General features: G+C 39.5%; 1 protein-coding gene across 5 annotated transcripts in view; it reads right to left on the reverse strand.

Moving 5' to 3' along the window:
* GRID1 (glutamate ionotropic receptor delta type subunit 1) overlaps positions 1-15,485 on the reverse strand; it is a 1,483,898-nt gene that overhangs the window by 1,104,530 nt on the left and 363,883 nt on the right. The window lies entirely within an intron of this gene.

Consider the following 15,485-nt stretch of genomic DNA (forward strand, 5'->3'; position numbering starts at 1 on the left):
GCCACTCCAGGACATTCACAAAGTTGGACACTCCTTTGTTATGTGGGCTTAGGGTCGTTGTCCGGTTTTCATCAAGGATGTCTCTTTACATTGCTGCATTCATCTTTCCTTCGATCCTTACTAGTCTCCCAGTTCCTGCTACTGAAAAACATCCCCATGGCATGATGCTGATGCCACCACCATGCTTCACTATAGGGATGGTATTGGCCAAGTGGTGTGCGATGCCTGGTTTCCTCCAGACATGACGCTTGGAATTCAGGCCAAAGAGTTCAATCTTGGTTTCCTCAGACCAGAGAGTTTTGTTTCTCATGGTCTGAGAGTCCCCCAGGTGCCTTTTAGAAAACTCCAGGCAGGCTGCCATTTGCCTTTTACTGATGAGTGGCTTCCAGCTGGCCACTCTACCATACAGGCCTGATTGGTGGAGTGCTATAGAGATGGTTGTTCTTCTGGAAGATTCTCCTCTCTCCACAGAGAAATGCTAGAGCTGTTTCAGAGTGACCATCGGATGCTTGGTTACCTCCCTGGCTAAGGCCCTTCTCCCTTGATCACTCATTTTGGCCGAGTGGCCCGCTCTAAGAAGATTCCTGGTGGTTACAAACTTTTTCCATTTACGGGTGATGGAGGCCACTGTGCTCATTGGGACATTCAATTCTCCAGAAATTTTTCTGTATGATTTCCCAGATCTGTACCTTGATTCAATCCTGTCTCAGAGGTCTGCAGCCAATTCCTTGGACTTCATGGCTTGGTTTGTGCTCTGACATGCACTGTTAACTGTGGGAACTTATATAGACAGGTTTATGTCTTTCCCAATCATATCCAATCCCACAGGTGGACTCCAATCGAGTTATGGAAACATCTCAAGGATTATCAGTGGAAACAGGATGCACCAGAGCTCAATTTTGAGTGTCATGGCAAAGGCTGTGAATACTTACGTACATGTGGTTTTTTCGTGTTTTATTTTTAATAAATTGCAAAGATTTCAAAACTAACTTCTTTCAATTTTTCATTATGGGGTATTGTTTGTAGAATGTTGAGGAAAAAATTAATTTAATCATTTAATCCATTTTGTAATAAGGCTCTGTATGCCATACTTTTGGCTCTGTATGCCACCAGACCAAATTAATGTGGATTATTTCATTTTAATTTAAAGTGCAGACTTTCAGCTTTAATTCAAGGGGTTGAACATAAATATCAAGTACAAATTTTAGGAACTGCAACCATTTTTATACACAGTCGCTGCATTTTCAGGGGCTTAAATGTAATTGGACAAATGAATATAAACATAAGTAAAATGTTCATTTGTAATATGTTGTTGAGAATCCTTTACGATCAATAACTGCCTGAAGTCTGGAACCCAAGGACATTACCTAAGAGTGGGTTTCCTCATTTCTGATGCTTTGCCAGGCTCTAACTGCAGCTGTCTTCCTTTGTTCTTTGTTTGTGGGTCTTTGTGCCTTTAGTTTTGCCTTTAGCAAGTGAAATGCATGCTCAATTGGATTGAGGTCAGGTGATTGACTTGGCCATTGCAGAATATTCCACCCCTTTTCCTTCTAAAGCTACTGGTTTGCTGTTGCAGTGTGTTTTGGAGCATTGTCCATCTGTACTGTGAAGCGCTGTCTAATCAACTTTGCTGCATTTGGCTGAATCTGGGCTGACAGTATATCTCTAAACACTGCAGAATCAATCCGGCTGCTTCTGTCTTCTGTCACATCATCAATAAACACCAATGACCCAGTGCCACTGGAAGCCATGCATGCCCATTCCATCACACTGCCTCCACCATGTTTTACAGATGACGTTGTGTGCTTAGGATCATGAGCTGTTCCAAGCCTTCTCCACACTTTTTTCTTCTCATCATTCTGGTACAGATTCATCTTAGAAAATAAGAAAGGAAAGGACTGCCTTATTGGTTTGAATGCTAAGGTCTATGAAGATCCTTCCACATATGCAATATCCAGTCATTTGAGTGCATGAGGTTTATTATTTTTTCTTCTTGGTGACAGATTAATCTTAGTTTCATCCGTCCAAAGAATGCTTTTCCAGAACTGGTCTGGCTTTTTAAGATGTTTTTTTGCAAAGTCTAATCTGGCTTTTCTATTCTTCAGGCTTATGAATGGTATGTACCTTGTGGTGAACCCTCTGTATTTGTTCTAGTGAAGTCTTCTCTTGATTGTACACTTTGACAATGATATGGCCACCTCCTGGAGAGTGTCCTTCACTTGACTTGATGTTGTGAATGGGTTTTTCTTTAACATAGAGAGGATCCTGCGATCATCCACCACTGTTGTCTTCCATGGATGTCCATGTCTTTTTATGTTGCTGAGCTCACCAGTGCATTCTTCTTTTCTCAGAATGTACCAAACTCTTGATTTGGCTACTCCTAATCTTGCTGCTATCTCTCTGATGAATTTGTTTCGTTTTTGAAACTTTACAATGGACTGTTTCACTTGCATGGACAGCTCCTTTGAACACATGATGTAGGTTCACAGCAATAGATTCCAAATGCAAATGCCACACTTAGAATCAACTCCAGACCTTTTACCCATGTAACTGATGAATAAATAACTGATGAAGAGTAGCCCACACCTGGCCATGAAACAGCTTTTGATTCAATTGTCCAATTACTTTTGGTCCCTTAAAAAAGGGGGGTTGGCTACTCTTAAGAGCTGTAATTCCTAAACCCTTCCTCCAATTTCGATGTACATACCCTCAATTTAAACCTGAGAGTGTGCACTTTCAGCTCATATCCAGTATATAACTATAGCTTGAATATGTTTTGGTAAATACCTGAAAAAATCTAAAATTGTGTCTGTATCCAAATATATATGGACCTAACAGTATATATATATATATATATATATATATATATATATATATATATACACACACACAGTTATGTTCAAAATAATAGCGGTCAGACATCACTAACCTGATTAATCACTGTTTTTGGTAGAAGTGATATTTCTACATGGCAAATAATTTACTAGCAGGTGTAGTAGAGTAAAAGAAATCCAACAGACCCAACAGTCATGACATGCATGCTGCTGATTCTGTGTAATTGAATCACTAATTGAAAGGGACATGTTCAAAATATTAGCAGTGTGGAGTTCTATTAGTGAGGTCATTCATTGTTTGAAAAACAGGTGGCAATTATTGCCCTTATTTAAGGAAGGAAGGCAGCAAATGTTGTACATGCTGGTTACAGTGCATTTCTCTCTGAAATTCTGAGGAAAATGGGTCGTTCCAGACATTGTTCAGAAGAATAGCGTACTTTGATTAAAAAGTTGATTGGAGAGGGAAAACATAAATAAGTGCAGAAAATGATAGGCTGCTCAGATAAAATGATGGCAAATGCTTTAAAATGGCAACCAAAACCTGAAAGACGTGGAAGAAAGCAAAAAACTACCATTCAAATGGATAGAAGAAAAGCCAAAATGGCAAGGACTCAGCCAACACTCAGCTCCAGGAAGATCAAAGAAGGTCTAAAGTTACCTGTGAGTACTGTTACAATTAGAAGACACCTATGTGAAGCCAAGCTATCTGAAAGAAGCCCCCGCAAAGTACCACTGTTGGAAAAAAAAGACGTGCTGAAGAGGTTACAATTTGCCAAAGAGCACATTGACTGGCCTAAAGAGAAATGGCGCAACATTTTGTGGACTGATGAAAGTAAGATTGTTCTTTTTGGGTCTAGTGGCCGGAGACAGTTTGTCAGACGACCCCGAAACACTGAATTCAAGCCACAGTACACTGTGAAGACAGTGAAGCATGGTTGCGCAAGCATCATGATATGGGAATGTTTCTCATACTATGGCGTTGGGCCTATTTATTGCATACCAGGGATCATGGATCAGTTTGAATGCATCAGAATACTTGAAGAGGTCATGCTGCCTTATGCTGAAGAGGAAATGCCCTTGAAATGGGTGTTCCAACAAGACAACGACCCCAAACATACCAGTAAATGTGCAACATCTTGGTTCCAGACCAACAAGATTGATGTTATGGATTGGCCAGCCCAATCCCTGGATCTTAATCTAATAGAAAACTTGTGGGGTGACATCAAAAATGCAGTTTCTGAGGCAAAACCAAGAAATAGAGAAAAACTGTGGAATGTAGTCCAATCATCCTGGGCTGGAATACCTGTTCACAGGTGCCAGAAGTTGGTTGACTCCATGCAACACAGATGTACAGCAGTTCTCAGAAACAGTGCTTATACAACTAAATATTAAGTGATTCAAAGGAAAGCAAAATCTTCAAACATTTTTCAGTTTATATAGTGAATGTTTGAGTTTGTAAAGAAGAATACAAACAATGCTATTTTTTGGAACAGTCTAATATTCACTTTTCTTCAATTTGTTAGAGGAACAACACAAATTTGATATATTTTTCTTCATGTTTTGATTTGGAATAGAATGTGTATTGTTCCCAGTGCATTTGTGTGTATGGAAATAAAAGCTATTAGAAGGATTTTGAGCTTTATTCACTTTCTTCAACACACTGCTATTATTTTGAACACAATTGTATATATATATATATATATATATATATATATATATATATACACATACATATATTTATACACACACACACATATATTTTTTTTTTCTTTATAATAATATTTAATGTATATAATACAAGAATTTATAAGACATAGGATAGTATTAGTTTCAAGAAAGAAAAGGTATTACGGTAACTGAACAGCCAGTCCACCCAAAATTAATCTTTCAGCTATGGATGTACAAAAATTGTCTAAATTACCACTTTTGATAGTCACAATAAGTGTGTGAAACTGAGGGAGCTCTGGCAGCGGAGGTGCAGGGAAAGCCAAAGCTGACATGACTTTTGTACATAATAATCCTTTTGCTATCATGAGTATATGTAAACAATAAGATCCCTATGTGTGTGAACTTTAAAATGGCAACTCGCTTGGTCCCAGTAAATAGTCTTCTTATGTGTTTAGAGGAATGTCATCTGCCAGTAAAACATACCCTTTCCCACACTCCAAACAGATATGACCCCTTCTCCATCAATGAGCGAACTTAATCTCCTGCTTCAATGAAACATAACGGGGAATAAGACTATTATGCAGTCTTCCTAGGAGACAATGACAGAAGGCAAGGATCACGCTAACCCAATGTGGCAGATCCACAAAATGTCTGTGCTCTGGGCAGAAATTGACTTTAGAACGCAGTCGGGATGAGAGGTCAATGCACATTATTAGAAATAGTTGTGTATTTTAGTAACAAACATTGATTTATGATTTGTGTATAACTAGCATACTAAAGAAACACTGACTTATGGCAAAACAACAGCTTGCTTTATTCTCTATGCAAATTATCCTTACATAAAAATGCTCCATAGGTTACTCCAGTGTTTCTAAATGTCAATATATACTCAATGAGCTTTCTAGAATAACACTGGCTCGGTATGATTGCTAATTAAAAAAAGGAAGATTTCAAAAGATAAGGATACTAACATCCAGGACAAGATGTTCAGGATGGAGCCAGCCTGAGTAATGCAAAACCCAGCATGCTAATTGGCTGCTGCTGTTCCCATAGAAACTACATGCGGCCTGAACGCATTCAGTGCATTGAAAGAGCTAAGCAGCTGAAGGACCTATTCGTGTCCAACAGTGTGATAAATCAGTGGAATGCAGAAATAATTTCAAGGGTGCGCTCTTTCTCGAGCAACAAAAGTGTGTCTTCTCGCCCTTCATTGACTGCCTAATTTTGTCTTAAAAGAGGTATTTTAGCAGCAGTTCCATTCAATAAAGCATTTCAGATTTTCCTGAAGTGTAAAATCTTGTAGCCACATATTGACTATCACTGGCTTAAAGAATGTTAGATGCCTTTCAGGAGTCAATGAAAAGAGGCACACTACCAGCACTTGAATGAAATAAGACCAGTTGCCTTTAGAAACTCGTAGAAAGCTTCCTCTAAGTAGAAGTCATGCAATAGAGATTTCATTCATTCCTTTTCAGAGAGACTATAGGCACACATAGTTTATCATGAGAGTATGCGCACAATGAAGTTATGGAAAAAACAATCAATGTTCTGTTGTGAATCAATACTTTTTTCCTTACCGGGAAACAGTTGACATGTAGAGCTAAGGCAGATTCAATCTGTGATTTTCAGTTGGATAGGTAAGCCTTATGTGCTGAGCCTATAAACTTTAACACGTACATAAGTACACAATCGGTAATAAAGAGAACCTGTGCTTTGACCACACAACACTTACATGGGGCTGAAATCTTTGTGAGATCAATGTGACAGTATTGGGTGCCTGAGCAACCAACCACTAGAGATGTCCCATGAGAGGAAAGGAAGCCAGTCGCATGCTTCCCCACTTATAGAATTACCAGGCATTTCTCTTTACAGAGTGAATAAACTTGCAGAGAAGACAAGAAATATAAGAAGCTGGTAGGAATAAGGGCATCATTTTGGTGAAATTTGTTTTGTCACAAAATTACCTGAAAACTCTCAATTACGCTGCATAGGTAAAGATCTTGCTTGAGGAAGAAAGACATCTTTAAAAATTAGGGTGTTGGTTTTTTTTATTGGGGGGGGGGGAGTATTTAGAGTAGTTTATTGTGTTTTCCTTTTTGCATATTTGATCACTGTGTACTGTCACACGTTTTTTATGTTACCCTTTTTAAGCATTTTTTTGTTAAAAAAAACAAACTAACCTAGGTTGGATTGCATTGGGCAAAGCACAGAAACCGCTTTAACTGGACTTTTAGTGCAAATTAGGTAGCTTATTATTTTTTGTGCTTGACAATCAATATTTTTTGTGCCTGACAATCAGTATAGAACAGTATGGCAAGCCATAAATGAATCAGTTTTATTCCCTTCCACCATGGGTGGAAGGAGAGAAAATCTCTTGATCCCCCACCAACATAGTCAGTGTTGATGGGGGAATGCCTCTGCAGCACTATTGCATTCTGCTGGCAGGGAGCTTTCACAGCTGGCAGAACACAATGACTACTGCTAGCGGCTATGGTCGCAGGCAGTAATAGCATGCTAAAAATAACAGTCAGGCTGTACCAAAGTTGGGTACACTTCGCCTGCCCAGAGATGGATCAAATCTTGCCCGGTCCCTGCTGAACTGGCCTAGATTCCATCCATCTATGACCAGCTTACGTTTCCACAGACCTAGAAGACAGCCTTAATTAGCATTTTTACTGATGACCTAATTCTGGGCAAGTAAGTCCTGCAATACTTTAGACCTCCCTTCTGTCTTCACTCAAGCCATTCAGTCTGGCCTAAAACCTACCCCTGTCTGTGAGTGGACAATGAAGCAAAAATAGCACTCTGTTAGATGAAGAGCTGTGTGTAATGCAAACAATAAAACCTCTCCTTGTTCCTATATCTACAACAAGCTTGTATCAGGATGCAGTCAGGTATTTTTTTCAAGCCCTGCACCCTATGATGATGAGCACCACTCGAAACGCGTTAGCGGGGCTACAGTAGCTGGACGTCTAGCCACCGCTGGTGGCCATCCTGAATTTTATATGGTCAGTGTCTTTTTCCTATGCGTTTTGCACACGTATATACCTACCTGTTTGCACCTATTTGTGAATAAATTATCCTTACGGTATCACGCTATGGTGTGTCCCTTACTGGGCTCTCTCTTTATTGAGAGCCCTCACCCGTAGAATCTGCACTTTAAAGGGACTTTTGAACGTGTTTCACATCTGATTACTACACCTGAAACGTGACCAGAAGGCGTACAGGATCCTGACCCTTATATGAGTACTGATGACCTCGTACACACCTGGTGAGACAGGCAAACCTCAAAGGCGTATTTTTTACGCACTTCTGGTGAGTGCGCAATTTACTCATTTATTTCATCTACTACTTTGGATCAAGTCCTCCATGCACCTATTTTTAGGATCACATTGGATCCTCACATGGGCTTCTCATACCTTGGGACATTCATTTTATTTATTATTAGTCACCATTAGTGACATGTGACTTTGTTTTATCCATTGATTCATCATTACCTGTTACTTGATTTTTAGCGCTGCACTTATTTTGTTATAGGTATTTTTTTCTAGCAGTGTGTAGGCAGGTGATAAGCTGCAGTATATCTGCCAGTGGCACTATGCCATTTTGTTCAGGCTGCCAGGAGACCACTGAGGACTAATATGTCCCCTGTTATAGGATTCATGTAGCCATCTTAAGGAGGATGGCATCTCTTATGGGATGCTGTTGACGCAGTAGCACCACAACCTTTCCAATGGTTGTGCTCCTCTGGCATCTTGTGATCGATAAGTGTTCATTATAACACTGCTCTTTTGATTGACATTGTTTTCCCTGCTTGAAGAACTATATGGCCTGCAACATATGTAAAACCATTGCTATAACTGCATTGTTTGCACCTATTCAATTTCTACAAAATAAACAATGTTCAAAAAAACCCCATGTGATGATTTGTTTTAATCTTCAGGTATACTGATCTGGCTTTGCCTAAATATTGGTAAAATTTCTTAAATATGTGTAAAATATTTTTGATAAATCCATAACTGAATTAAATTGTGATGTTTTATATCTGCCAAAATTAAGCTCTTTGCATTAGGCACAGGTTTAGCAGTAATTTGTTAGACCAACTCAGTTTATGTCCAATGATTCTTATTACCCACAATGATTGGGAATAGATATGCGTATATTACAGTACAATAGTTCAGTATTTCTCAGTCTGTCTCAGTCTATCTTTCCTAGGGTCACCTAGGACACATTTCTACATTTTTCTCAACCTTTTGTGTCTTACATGATTGAAAATGGGAGTACAGAGATAAAATAGATGTGTGCCCTAAAAAAAAGTTATATCTATGAGGTCAGATGTGAAATGTCTCCTTTTCGCATGAAACTGTCACATCAAATATAACCACATGGTGGCCTTTTTATTCACTCTGCAAATATAGGAATGGTATTCCCTATGGTATTTCAAAAGGCAGGCAATATCCATAGAAGGATTATGAAGAACACATAGATGGGGGTATTATGCATACACAAGCACTGACATGTCATTCTATCCTCACTATATTGTGCTATAATATGCAGACAGATGACAGATCTGACAAATGTGTGCATATATATATATACATATATACTGTATATGTATGTATTTTGTTACATAAATAACATAATGTAACTGAATTTTCAGATTGTGAATTACCTGTATGGACTTACTTATGTAATATTTCATTGCCTTTGACAAGCAACTATTTTGTAAAGGACATCTGTAACAGGAGAAATTTGGGGGCTGCCATAGCTGTAAAGTTAACCACTTGCCTACTCGGCATTTTTACCCCTTTCCCGTCCTGTCCAATTTTCAGCTTCAGTGCTCTCATAATTTAATAACAATTGCGCAGCCATGCAACACTGTACCCAAACTACATTTTTATAAAAAAAAATTTAGACAAATAGAGCTTTCCTTTGGTGGTATTTAATCAAACCATTAAAAAAAAAAAGTTTTTCTTAGTTTCTGTTATAGAGTTTTGTAAATAAGTAATTTTTCTCCTTCACTGATGGGCACTGATAGGCTGCACATATGAGGAGTCACTGATGGGCACTGATAGGATTCACTGACATTTAGCACTTATGAGGCTGCACTGATAAGCGACACTGTTAGGTGCCACTGATGGGCACTGATAGGCGGCACTGATGGGCACTGTTAGGTGGCACTAATTCAGCTGATGGGCACTGATTGTCAGCAAACATGGGCACTATTGGTCGCACTGATGGGGCTACACTGATCATCAGAGCACTGATGATCAGTGTAAATGTCCCCCTGCGAAATGCCGCTTACCGGCTCTCCTCTTTTTACATGCTGTCAGCAGGAGGACAGGACTACTGATAACCGGCATTTCCTATTTACCCTGTGATAAGCTGTGATTGGATACAGCTGGTCACATGATAAAAGCAGCTGTGATTGGCCCGTTCCTTGGTCATGTGATCAGCTGTGTCCGAAGGGCACAGAGATCACAGATTGCCCGCAGTGCATGCCCCAGGGGGCTGGCGGGGGTGTGGTTCTTGGAGGACATTCATGGACGCCCTTCCAGAACTAGCTGACCTCGCTGTAGCTGTCTTTTGGCTATAGCATGGTTGGGAACTGGTTAAACTCTAGGCAAACAGCTAAATACCAAGATGAAATACATATAAGGGTGCTGTTTAACCCTGTTATGGATTTGTATTTCAATCCATCCAGTTCTAAGATTTACACAACTCTACAACACAGTAAAGTTTTCTAAAGCAGATGCACCTGATTTTTCTCACCTGCAGTTAGGTAACACTTACAGGCCTTTTTAGACATAAGAGAAGAATGGGGTGTCCTACTGGAAAATTTGCAAGTCATTGTCAAAATCCTAAAACTGAACAATCAACCCAAGACACAAAGTTCCATTGTAAAAATTGCCATCTTATAAAACCTTTAGCAGAACATGCCACAGCCTCTGATGTATCTTGGCTATAACTGTTAGGGAAGGGGGAGGTTGTAACTAGAGATGAGCGAATTATTCAAAAATTCGATTCGGCTGATTCGCCGAATTTGAGGAAGAAATTCGATTCGATGCAAATTAATTCGCTACAAATTTAACTTATTAAAAGGGTTTCTAGGCTTCAGAGAGCCTTTAAATTAGTGCAGAACACTGTACCTTTAATTTAAATGCCCTTGGAGATGAGGAAGGACAAGGAGAAGGAGAAGGATGAGAAGAAGGAGAAGGATGAGAAGAAGGAGAAGGAGAAGGATGAGAAGAAGGAGAAGGATGAGAAGAAGGAGAAGGAGAAAGATGAGAAGAAGGAGAAGGATGAGAAGAAGGAGAAGGAGAAGGATGAGAAGAAGGAGAAGGAGAAGGATGAGAAGAAAGAGAAGGAGAAGGATGAGAAGATGGAGAAGGAGAAGGATGAGAAGGAGAAGGATGAGAAGAAGGAGAAGGAGAAGGATGAGAAGAAGGAGAAGGAGAAGGATGAGAAGAAGGAGAAGGATGAGAAGAAGGAGAAGGAGAAGGATGAGAAGAAGGAGAAGGATGAGAAGAAGGAGAAGGATGAGAAGAAGGAGAAGGATGAGAAGAAGGAGAAGGAGAAGGATGAGAAGAAGGAGAAGGATGAGAAGAAGGATGAGAAGAAGGATGAGAAGAAGGAGAAGGATGAGAAGAAGGAGAAGGATGAGAAGAAGGATGAGAAGAAGGAGAAGGATGAGAAGAAGGATGAGAAGAAGGAGAAGGATGAGAAGAAGGATGAGAAGAAGGAGAAGGATGAGAAGAAGGAGAAGGATGAGAAGAAGGAGAAGGAGAAGGATGAGAAGATGGAGAAGGATGAGAAGAAGGAGAAGGAGAAGGATGAGAAGAAGGAGTTTCAACCGCTGTATGGAGGGAATGTCAGAGAACTGTCAGAAATAGCCTATTTCTGACAGTTCTGTGACATTCACTCCATACAGCGGTTTCAACCGCTGTATGGAGGGAATGTCACAGAACTGTCAGAAATAGGCTATTTCTGACAGTTCTGTGACATTCCCTCCATACAGCGGTTGAAACATTGTATCTATTTGTTTCCATAAATGGAAACAAATGGATACAATGTTTCAACCGCTGTATGGAGGGAATGTCACAGAACTGTCAGAAATAGCGGAGCTCTGCAGATACACTTAGCGGAGCTCTGCAGATAGATACAGTGGTTGAAACATAGGCTATGTTTCAACCGCTGTATGGAGTGAATGTCACAGAACTGTCAGAAATAGGCTATTTCTGACAGTTCTCTGACATTCACTCCATACAGCGGTTGAAACATAGCCTATGTTTCAACCGCTGTATCTATCTGCAGAGCTCCGCTAAGTGTATCTGCAGAGCTCCGCTATTTCTGACAGTTCTGTGACATTCCCTCCATACAGCGGTTGAAACATTGTATCTATTTGTTTCCATTTATGGAAACAAATAGATACAATGTTTCAACCGCTGTATGGAGGGAATGTCACAGAACTGTCAGAAATAGGCTATTTCTGACAGTTCTGTGACATTCCCTCCATACAGCGGTTGAAACATTGTATCTATTTGTTTCCATTTATGGAAACAAATAGATACAATGTTTCAACCGCTGTATGGAGTGAATGTCACAGAACTGTCAGAAATAGGCTATTTCTGACAGTTCTGTGACATTCCCTCCATACAGCGGTTTCAACCGCTGTATGGAGGGAATGTCACAGAACTGTCAGAAATAGGCTATTTCTGACAGTTCTGTGACATTCACTCCATACAGCGGTTTCAACCGCTGTATGGAGGGAATGTCACAGAACTGTCAGAAATAGCCTATTTCTGACAGTTCTGTGACATTCCCTCCATACAGCGGTTGAAACATTGTATGTATTTGTTTCCATAAATGGAAACAAATAGATACAATGTTTCAACCGCTGTATGGAGGGAATGTCACAGAACTGTCAGAAATAGCGGAGCTCTGCAGATACACTTAGCGGAGCTCTGCAGATACACTTTTTGCCGGCTTGGAATTCTTCTTATTTTCATCCTACTTCTTCTTCTTCTTCTTCTTCATCCTCATCCTCATCCTCTTCTTCTTCTTCTGAGGATGAGGATGAAGAAGAAGAAGAAGAAGAAGTAGGATGAAAATAAGAAGAATTCCAAGCCGGCAAAAAGTGTATCTGCAGAGCTCCTTTAAGTGTATCTGCAGAATAGAGGAGCTCTGCAGATACACTTTTTGCCGGCTTGGAATTCTTCTTATTTTCATCCTACTTCTTCTTCTTCTTCTTCTTCATCCTCATCCTCAGAAGAAGAAGAAGAGGATGAGGATGAGGAGGAAGAAGAAGAAGTAGGATGAAAATAAGAAGAACTCCAAGCCGGCAAAAAGTGTATCTGCAGAGCTCCTCTATTCTGCAGATACACTTAGAGGAGCTCTGCAGATACACTTTTTGCCGGCTTGGAATTCTTCTTATTTTCATCCTACTTCTTCTTCTTCTTCTTCATCCTCATCCTCTTCTTCTTCTTCTGAGGATGAGGATGAAGAAGAAGAAGAAGTAGGATGAAAATAAGAATAATTCCAAACCGGCAAAAAGTGTATCTGCAGAGTTCCTCTATTTCTGACAGTTCTCTGACTTTCACATTTACAGCGGTTGAAACATTGTATCTGTTTCCGAATAAAAACATCTGTATCCTAAATGGAAACAAATAGATACAATGTTTCAACCGCTGTACATGTGAAGGAACTGTCAGAGAACTGTCAGAAATAGCGGAGCTCTCTGCAGGGACACTTTTGCCGGCTGATCGGGAAAAATCCGAAGTAGGCTAATATTCGGATTCGACGCGAATCGAATTTTTCCTGAAATTCGAATCGAATTCCACTTCGCCTGGTTCGATTCGCTCATCTCTAGTTGTAACCCCTCCAGAGCATTTTAATGAAGTCTTATCATATAATAGTTGGTAAACCTTTCCTCAGTCCAGTTGCTAATTGAATTTCATAAAAACCATTAGCGCGATGTCCCTAACACCAGTGCCTACTAATAGCATGATAAATGACAAAATATTCTAGAAGAAAACGCAGACTAAAAAGAAGATAAGCCTGGCTTACTTGACCCATCACTGCCTTTTTAGACATATCCAGGGCTCAATTCCAGTCATATTTTACAATGGTTACCATACAGGACATATACAGAAAGATGATGGGACACAATACCCCTTCTGAGGAAGCCATGTATTATTATTATCATGTCTAAAGTCTATCAAATTGTAATTTCATTCTGTGCAATATTGACAACCAATGTGTTGGTTGTCAGACTGTAATATATCGTCATCTGGAAATATCGATATAAGCAATATTAAATTATAATCAAACTTTTCAGCCATCTTACCCTCACCAATCAATTTTTTGATTGGATAAGGACTGGCTCATTGACACCCTTCTGAGAATCAACAAAAACCTGCTTCACCTGCAGCTCAAAGCTCTCACTTTTTTTCTGAAACTACATAGGAATGTTGAGTGTCAGCTCTGAGGGCCAGTGACTCTGTCAGGACAAGACTTACACTGCAGTGAATTGACTCTGCTGGAACCAAAGACCAGGTGACTTTTGTAGTAGTTTTTCACGTTTAATCCAGTTTATTTTACTTTTGTTATATTTTTTTTCTGTAAATATTTTTTTGTACCTTTTTTTTAAATTTTATTTCATGAACAGGAAATAGGCAGAATGAGAAAGAGGTGTTGTAACCTGAAGAGGATTGTCAGCACTAGACCAAGGGGGAAGTTGGGTACATCACTAGAACGTGGACAAGATAAGTGAAATTTGGCACTACTAAGGGAGATCGAATGAGGAAAAAACATTTTGGAGTTACACTTTAAGTAACATCCAGGTTAAACCACTTGGGCCCGAGTGCCAAGTAAAGCGTTTACTGAAAGCATGAAAAGAGTGTTTTGTCTTTTGTTTCTCTCCTTCAGATAATGGTAAATCTCAGGTGTATCATTCTGTGGCAGCACTTCTTTGAGGCCTGGAGATGTCTGGCTATTGCTGATTTACAGATAAAGCACATGGCTTCACGTACCAGTTTTTCGCCATCTCATTTGAGTCTTTACATTTTGTTCTCCAGACACCACTCACAGCTATGAGATTAAGGTGTAATGGAATGGCACAAACACAGAAAAAAGACCAGTCTGTATGAGAATCGGCTGAATAAGAACCTGCCAACTGAAACATCAAATTGAAAAGGTGATGACCCACTTTGTGACACTCCTGAGTTGTTACGAAGCAGGAATGCTTTTTGCTACTGAATACTAGCAGACTCTATAGTAAGTAAACAAGTTACAATAAAAATCAGTTCTTCAATTTACATATTTACTTACTTTAAAAAGACATGCAAATGTCATTTTAATGCACATCTCCTTCTAAAGGGATGCAGACACTGCAGCTTTTCCCATTACAACACCGAGATTGCACAGGTGGTTATAATCCAGATATATCAGTCTGAGAAATAGCATGATAAAATAAACAACACATTGTTGTGAATATAAAAATGTTGCCTAGTTCCTTTCAAAGAAAGTAGTCCACCACAAGGGGAGTTGTTTTGATCAACAAAACTGGAGTTACACTTCTGTGGGTTCACAAGGTTTGCCCAAAAAAAATTATTTTAAAGAACTGTACCTTTGGCATACCTCATATTGTATGTCCTGTTTTTCCTACTCCACCATGGACTCTGTTCTAAAATCACTGGGACAGGATTACAGACATCAACACCTGTGTAGATGAAGTCAGCAAACAGTGCTTGCATGCTTCATGACAAATAGGTTTTAACAATATTATTGTTCTTTAATGTACAGATGAAAGGATGTCCTTTTGATCAGATCTACACATTGGTTAATATGCATTGCTGCACCAGATTCTGTGTTTTTGTAAATCTCACCAATCCGATTCTAACTTCAGCTTGTTAAATTAAGCTTTGATAATCAAACCTAGAAGCTGATTGGTTACTATGTGAAGCTGCACCAGATTACTTTTAG

This window comes from Staurois parvus, unplaced genomic scaffold (genome assembly GCF_062004578.1).
Source record: "Staurois parvus isolate SC_StPar_1 unplaced genomic scaffold, SC_StPar_1.0 ptg000170l, whole genome shotgun sequence".
NCBI lineage: Eukaryota > Metazoa > Chordata > Amphibia > Anura > Ranidae > Staurois > Staurois parvus.